We start from the raw sequence: 9,066 nt of genomic DNA on the forward strand, positions 1-9,066 counted from the left end.
GGATTGCCAAAGACTTCTCAGAACCTTAAACGAAGACGTGTGGGCAATCGATATCAAAAGTTTTAGAAAAGCAGTCTTGTTGAATTGATGGAGCACTGCTTTATTGTTTCTGTGATCCACCTGCCTGTTTTCAACGAATATTTAATGTGTAGCCTGTTTGCATGTGGCTTATAGTGCGAAAGATGATTTTACATTATCCTGTCAGATCACCATAACAAAGGCTGTAGGGCAATTACATCAAGACTCGAACGTCCAGAAGAACAAACAGCTTAGTTGTAAGAATTAGCAATATGAAACTGCAGGTGTCAAGGGAGGGAAATAAATTCTGTCTTGCTAGTGTCAGAAGATTTTATCAAAATATTTAAGTAAAACTTTCATTGTATCTTATTATAGGGCAGTTTATTAGCAGAATGGTAATGCTGTCTGTGTCACTACAAGCTCAGCTAATGATGAAGTACAACAGATGGGTGAGCTGGAGAGCCAGAAGAAGGGGTGAGGTGATGGTCAAACACCAGTGTTCTGGACGCTCTGGGACAAGCTGAGTCCTTGGGCAAGGTCTGAAGAAGATTTGGGATGAGAAAAGGAGACCATTTTATCAATTCTGACACCTCTTCCTTAAATGAAATCACTATCAAGTAAGAGCTTTGTGCATATGACTAGCTTAGAGCATATGGCTAATCCCATTGACATCAGTGGTGCTACTTAAACACTTAAAAATAGGCATTACTTTTGGGTAACTTTGAAATGGATTAAACTTCTCATGTGATAGGCATTCCATAAAGTAAATCAGCTTCTAATTTCTTCTGATAGTCTAGTATTGTCTGAATATTTATATACGAAAGCTTCTGACCAGCTTCTGTATGGTCTCTTCAGTTGCCTGTGCATGATCCAAGGTGTTTGCATATTCTTGAAGATCTTCACCACCCAGCAAAGAAGTTGTTCACAAGCAAAACCGTACTTGCATCAGGATTAAATTTTAATGTATCCAATTATAAAAGCTTCTAACTTTGCTATATTGGCAAGGCAAGAGCTAGTGAACTGCTGACACTCAGTAATAAAACACTTGGTCAGAAGAGCCTACTATGAAAATGTTTTTGGACCCTCGCCTTCATGAAAATGTCAGGTGTTTGGGAAGAAATAGTGCTTTTTGGAAAACAATGATAATAAACCAGTACCCGTGCTCTTCAAGAATGCATGTTTTCAGGAAGTAGGGAGTATTTTTAAGAGATGAAGTTGTAAAAGAAAGGAAGGGATGAGAGGAAAATACAAAGAAAAGCATCCATGGAAGACATGGTGAGAGCTTAAAAGCGATGGAAATGTTTTTGAGGACAATTTTTAAAAGTGAATGTTTTCTACACACAACGTTATTTAGCAACGACAATTGCACTACTCTTGGTGTAAAAGAAGAAATAAATCCAGTGCCTGTTTCTAGTAGTATGGGTTTTTTCATTTTCATGAAGACAGTAATCCATGTAGAAAATAGTGATGCCTAATCTATTTATTTATTTTAATTCCCTTTACATCAAAATTCCCTTTACATCAAAAATGACCCGTGTAACATTTAGGGGAAGTATTAGACAAATTAGACAACTTTCACGGGCAGAAGTACATACGAAATCTCCAGCAACCACATTCTAAGAGAAGAACTGGATCATGAAATATATAAGTTTGGAAGGGACTTCTGAGTATCTACTTCTCTGCCTGCTCAGGGGAAGGCCAGTTTCATAGCCTGGGGCCTTGTCCACTCGAATTCTGCATTTCTCCACGGATGGAGATCCCACAGCGCCTCTGGGTGCTGCACCACTCTCATAAGGAAGACTTTCATTTTTCTTATATCCAGTCTGGCTTTTCCTTGTAACTTTTCTTTGCCTCTTGTCCTTTTGCTGTATCTATGAGAAGAGTCTGGCCACGTCTGTTACAGCTCTGTCTCCCTACCCTTTGGGTTCTGGCATGTGTCAGTAGAGCTTAGGAAGAATGTCGGATCGTGTAATGGAAAGTGGGTACTGGTGAATGTTCCTTCAGAAGTTTATCAGCTCTACCGAGACTAGTGGGAGCACTTCAACCAGAGAGCCCAGCTGTAGAGGGAGGCACTAGCTTGCTTGCTTTGCACCTGGACTCATATGCAGGAGCCTTGGAGAAGTTCAGGTATAACGGATGGGGCTGCTGCGTGCAGAGGGATTTGAGATATGCTTAGAGAAATGCTGGTACCCGTGTTCAGATTGGAGCCACGGTAATCAAGGAAGGTCAGTGGGCTATCCAGAAACAGAGCTTGGCTGTGTGGTCGGGCTCCAAGCTGGAATCTACGCGTGTGTCTGAACAGGACCCAGCCTAGAGAAATAGCTGAGAAAAGCTGTGGTGTGAAAAACATGCAAGGAGCAAGCGATTTAATGATGATAAACATTTTACAATTGTATGAGTGATAAAAAGATTGAGGAGAGGATTGACTGAATATTTAGTAAAGCAGGGGAGTTGTCAATACATTTTTTTTATTTTTACCCAGTACAAAGGAGGCTGCAGCCGGATGAGTGACATAGTGTCAGAACAAAAGGTTTTATCAAGCAGGCTTTGCTGTGGGCACACTGACATTTTCGTGAAAACCTGATTCTGACAGGCTGTATCATGACCTCAGCAAGTCAGATTTAGAGCTCACTATCACAGATTTGAGAAGAGGTCTGAAGAATATATGAAGTTCTCTGAGAGGGAAGGCGTTAATAACAATGGGGTGCTCAGTGACAGCATGGGAATAGCCATTCAGGTGCAGTTCTGTGAAGGATTTGGGGATTACTGGGAAGCACGAGTGGATTTGGGATCAACAATGCCCAGCTCTTGTGAAACAGCAGAGTCGATGCCAGGATGCCCAAAGGGACCGGCAGGCTGCAGCACGGCCCCAGTCATCCTTCTGGTCTGCTTCCCCAAGGGCTGTGCCCTGCTTTGGCCATCGCTCATAAAATCCGTGCAGACAGATGGATTTGGTCCAGCTGAGAGGAAGGAAAATCACCGGTGGGTCAGAACTGGGGCCGTGCAGCCCAAAGAGAAGATGAGTGGCGGAGGTGGTCTGCAGCCACGTCAAGGCTTCCTGCCAGAACAGGAGGGCATGAAGTGCCTTTCCTATTTAGGGCATATACGGTTTTAAATTATGATGTTTCAGATTTACTGTATAGAAATAGGTTTAATGTCAAGGACAGGAAAAGGCTGAAAAAGATGGCATAAGATCCTTTGTACAATTTTTTGAAGCTTTTAGTACTAAGCCAGGCAAACATGTAAATTTTGTTTTTTCATTATTGTCTGTCCGCAAATTATTTTTTTCCATCAAATCCTGGAAAGATGCCTTTTTTAAAAAAAAAAAAAAGTTGATCCAGTACCTCTGTTCTTTTTTTCTCAGGTACTTAAATTTCCCTTTGTGCTATGGTCATTTCTGTATCCTCCATGACTTTTAACTCCCAAGTAATGTTGTCAGGCACGTGCAACCTTTTGGGGTAGAAATGCTCTGTTCAGTGCGGAGTGCTTTAGAAAGCTGCTGGTGACTGCAAGATGTTTGGCACAGAATAGGTGGTTCTAGTAATCAGAATTAGATGTGGTAGAAAAAATATGTTGTCTGCAGGTTGTTCATGTGTGAAATTTTTGTTAGCATTGTTTTTTTCTGCTCTGAAATTATTTTAGTGTTAGACGGGAAGAAAACATTTTTTAAAGTTTTCTGTGAAAACTAAATAATATTGAGAAGAAAAAAGGTGACAGCTTTTTAATTATTTTTTTTTACAGCATCACTTGGGGGTAAAAAAAAATCTCCTGTAGGGAAAAAAGGTTTTTTGTTGTTTTTCTTTTTTTTGATGAAAACCTGCCCTTCTGTCCAAAATATGTAGTACTTCAGAGGAACATTGCAATTAGACCTAATGTTCTAGGCCTTGCCAGTTGGAGCAATTCAAAGAATATCATTGATTGCTTGAAGCAAAAACAAGCACAACTCATTTCGTTTTCTGCAAGCTGTGGTTAAATCACTTTGGAATCCTTTTGCTTTCAACTTAGAATTTAGATGAACAACTCTGGAGCTCAAAGATACAACCTTTTCAAGCACGAGCAAAGAATTTTCTCCATTTTAAAACCATATGAATAGAAATTGCTCCTTAAAGCACAGCTCCCTGATGTTTGGAGGGACAGAGGGGAAGAAGACATCCTTGTGGAAGAGCTGGCTGTTGACTTCACAAAGGACGAGAAGGGACTGGTATCATGCCTGATACTGGTATTTTGTGTGTTTTCATTCAAATGCAGGTTACTTCAACCTATTCATCATTAAATCATTAATTTATATCTACAATTTCAAACACTTATTAGTTGATATAGAGCTTTTCTTTTAGTTTATACCTGCGATGCTGCAACTTCTAGGTAAATAACTCCTTGCTACTTCAGTTCATCTCACTTGAGAGATCTTCGTTCAGGGTATCTCAGGCCGTCCACTCACGTCAAGAGATCTGGGATGAGTTGGAGTCCAGGAAAGCAACTGCTAGTGCGAGAACACGGAGAGATATCACTCATTTGTGTGGTGCCTGGGAATGCCACTGCGGAGTACTGGCAGGCACGGTAAGAGGAGCTGCAAGGAGATGAGTTAAGCAATGAGGTAAATGCTCCATGGAACTGTGCTTGGAGAAGAGAAAATTGAGAAGGGGTCTTAATGTGTATAACTATCTGAAGGGAGGGTGTTAAGAGGATGGGATCAGTCTCTCTTCAGTGATGCCCAGTGATAGGACGAGGCAATGGGAACAAAGTGAAACACAGGAGGCTCCAGCTGAATACGAGAAAATATTTTGTTACTGTGAGGGTGACAGAGCACTGAAGAGGCTGCCCAGGGAGGCTGCGGAGTCTCCTTCTCTGGAGGTATTAAAAACCCGCCTGGATGCCATCCTGTGTGAGGTGCTGGGCAGAGGGTTGGAAAAGGTGATCTCCAGGGGTCCCTTCCAACCTCAGCCATTCGGGGATTTGGTGATACGTAAAGGTGAGGGGCAATTCAAACAGGATCCTCTTAAAAGGTATTAGGTAAATATGTGACAATTTGCTGGAACTCTAAACTCAGTTTTGTTTTTTTTTTCTCAGACTGAAGGAAACGTTCTCCCAAAATAAAAGGATTACACATTTGTTGACCAAAGTACGTTTAAAAGCCTTCCTTAAAACAGACCACCACCACCAAAAAAAGCACCCTAAAGTCAGAATAAAGGGGCACTCCTTGTCCATCTCTCCAAAGTGCACCAGGTGAATCACAGAATCAAGGTGCACAGCTGGAAACCCTTCCAAAAAAAACGTACCTGTGTTTTCACTCATATCAGGGAAGTGCCAGCACCCTTATGATGCTGGGCTGGCTTCAGCTGGTGCCTGCAGAATTGAACAGGAACAGAGGTGGGGGCTTGGAAGGGGCTTTTGTGCCATTATCATCACAGGGTTGCAATGTGGAGCTGATGCAGGTGCATTCATCTTATGCTTTGCACCTCCAAAGAGTGAGTCTTACATATTAATTACCTAATCCTCCTTCATAGAACTAAGCAGAAGGGCCAGAATCTTTAAGATGGGAGATGAGTTTCACAAAGCCATCACTAAACATCAGATAAAGTTACAAGTCATTTGTAAAAGGGCTTCATACAAACCTTTGCCTCCATCTCTCAAAGGAGTGCCCGAAGATTTGCGTGGAGCACACCATTTACTTTGCGTAGATGGTGCTAACCATGAGTGGCCTCTCTGTTTCTGAGTATTTGGCTCTGTCATGCAATGAGGACGAGTAGTCAGGGACAGCATAATGGCATTCACATCCACCTGAACTCTTCTATAAATAGAAGAAATAGAGAAAATATAGAATTAGGAAATAGAGAATAGAAAAATAGAGAAAAACTCTTCTGAAATAGCTCCACAACTTGCTTTCGCAAAAGCTGTAAGAAAATAGGCAGCTACTGATGTTACATATCAAATCAGAGATACTACCAATGATGCTGTAGACTTTGTATTTCCACGTGTTTGGCTTTCTGTTCCTAATGGCAGGTGAGATGTCTGGAAGAAAGCAACTTCTGTACATGCTGCCCGTGGCTTTGGGTGGTGGTCCTAGTCTTCCCAAACCCACAGCCAGTGTGCAGGCAGTTCAGGACCAGAAGGTGAACAGCCACTGTGCGTGGATCAATATCCAGTAGTGCCTGACCAACCTGGTGCCATTTTGTGGTGATGTGGGGACAGCAGTGGATGGTTAGAACGGACTTCGTCGTGGTCTGCCATGCTGTCCCTATGGCCAATTCAGAAAACTATGAACTAGATGGGTAGACTACAAATTGAATGGAAAACTGTCTGGAATCCCAGGTTCAAAGGGATTCAGTCTTTCACCGTCCATCTGGCTGGCAGACTGTTCACTTGATAACAAAGCCTTCTAGTTTTCCTGTCCTTATCTCCTGAGGGTCAGCATTAGGTACCCACCTCAGATAATTTCTCCCTTTTTTCCTTGCCTGTGCTTTCTGATCAAACTGTCTTCGTATTGATATCATGAACTATATCAGGAACTTTTTAGCATGTTCTGGTTCAGGATTGCAAAGCTCTCAATGATAACCACAAGCCAGGATCTGTCTACTTCTGCCTGGGCTTTCTCTATCCACTTGAGGAACTTATGAAAACGCCACCTAAGATCTAGGTGCCTTCTTCCTCCTCAATCCTAGAGCTTTATTTTATTTATTTACTTATTTATTTATTTTTATTTTTTATTTATATTTTTTTTATTTATTTTTGACCCACTGTGGGTAATTTCTGATTGTATTTTTACTCAAAAGGAGTGGGGAGCATGAGGCAGTAGCATGCCACCTTCCTGCAGTGTCTTTTTGGTCCCTCTTACTCTTACCAGCCCCTGCTCTCAAAATCCCTAAACCACTCCCATTTGCTCCCCTGCTGGTGTTTTTGTCCTCTGGAAAGCGAGTAAACACAACACATTGTTGTGCCTTCAGCTGATCCGTGTCCTCAGACATGCAGAATGTTATCTGTTTTGTTTCCTGCCAAGAATAAGCATATCTCACAGCTCATTCCCGATAGCCACGCGGAGGTGAAGTGGTTGTGGGGGGCTCTGCTAGACTCTGGTCTAATGCCCAAAACATTAGCAGAATTGAATTTTGAGCCTTGATTGCTAGTAAGAGTTACCAGAAGCTCTGTGTTGAGGAAATAAATAAAAATAGCAGTTTTACAGGTAGAAAATAGGATCTTGGGCCTCTGAGGTGCAATGCGTGTGCAACTCAACGCCATTTCTGCCGACGCCGTGCACAACTGATTCGTGCTGCAAAAAGGGAGATAGTGTTAGGGTTATTAACTCAATGCTTATTAACTCAATGCTTATTTGCCGTTCTAACAACTCTTGCCTGGGAGGCTATAAATAAACCTACTATTGATCTGATGCCTTTTGAAAAAGGCATTACTCCTGCGAGGAGCGGCGTGCAGCGCTGATAAGCTGGCAACTGCCCGCTCCCGAGTCCCTGTTTCACATTTATCGCTTGGTTCTGGGACAGGCTCTGGAGAAGCCATCCTGACCCGTGCTGTCACCACAGCCTGTCCCCGTACCACCGACCACACTCCCCTCCGATGAGTCCCCCCCCTGTTGCTGGACTGTCCCAGCGAGTCCCTAAAACGCTGCCCTTTCGCCTCTCTCCCGCAGGAAACCTAATCTCCCCGGTAAATGACACCCAGAGCTATTTTGGAGCCGGGCTGCAGAGGGAAAAGCGAAGCACGTCAGCGATTTGACGGGAGGAGGACAAGCGAGAGGAGGGGTGGGGAGGGGGTGGCACAGCCTAACCCCGAGCCGCAAAGGCACTGCTGGGGGACTTGGGGGGGACCTCCTGCTGCACATCCCTGCCGTCGCTGGGGTTTCTGTTTTATTTTGCTGAAGGGGAAAGGGGGGAACCAAAAGCAACATGGTCCCCCCACGTCCTCTGTTCCCCTTTTCCCCCTTCCCCCTTCTGTCATCTCAGTAGGAAGCGGCTGTTACCCTGCCCAGAGCTTTTTACCTCCTCAGACCCTGACAAGACTCCAGGTAAGATCTGAACCTTCAGCTAAAGAGGAGTAGGCTCGGGGAATCTGGTATTTCAGAGAGAGTGGAGGACGGTGGTCCTAGCTGAGGGAGGGGTGAGCTTATTCCTCTGACAGTGTTTCTGTGCTGGAGTTATGTCTTGTCTCACGAAACGTATTTGAAGGTGGAGCTGAAGACAGAGGAAATCCATCCTCCTTCTGGTCTGAAGCAAATATGGATTCGCTTCGCTTAATTACTTCTGGCCTTGTTAGCCAAAGAGCAAAGATCGGCCTCCAAAGGAGAGGAGAAAAGAGAGGGAAGTCAGGTTTAAAGCTGGTGGTTGTACTTGGTACATTTTCTCCTCAAACTGGTGACAGCAGTGTGCGTGAAGAGCCTGGAGTAAATCAGGTTCCTGCGGAGAGGTGGCAGCAAGGAGTGTTTTTTAAAGAATTATTTGCAGGGCATAAAGTCTGCGCTGCTTTTCTCCTCAGCAAGAACTTTTTTTTCCTCTGAGCTTCTCTCCGGTGTCAATACCAATTCAAACCACAGCCCCCCACCCTCCTCACATTTCTACAAATGGCTCTGACGAGAGATGGGGAGAGATGGAGCTCGACAGCTGAGGCTATTTTCGGCCCTACAGCTCAATGGGGTGGAGTGGCTGTAATGACAATGACGTCCACCCGTTAAAATACAAGCGCTCGGGCCGCAGCCTCGTAGCTAATTGTCACGGAGGGAATTCTTTGTCCCTGCGGCAGTTGTGACCCTGAAACTCCCTCACACAGGAAATCACACGTGCTAAAACTCGAGGCAGTGCTTCCAGATTAATATAAGACAGTTTACTTTTCTGTTAATGCTGGTGGCGAAGTATTTAAGGGTTGGGATTATTTCTTTCAGTGCTGGAAAGAGCCTGCGTTCCTCATGGATATGCATGTGACAAGTGGCAGAAAGTGAGGAAATAGTCTCAGGTTGTGCCAGAAGAGGTTTAGGTTGGACGTTAGGAAGAATTTCTGCACAGAGAGGGTGGTCAGGGATGGGAACGGGCTGCCCAGGGACGTGGT

The sequence above is a fragment of the Anser brachyrhynchus genome (genome assembly GCF_964034855.1).
Source record: "Anser brachyrhynchus genome assembly, chromosome: 2".
NCBI classification, from domain to species: domain Eukaryota; kingdom Metazoa; phylum Chordata; class Aves; order Anseriformes; family Anatidae; genus Anser; species Anser brachyrhynchus.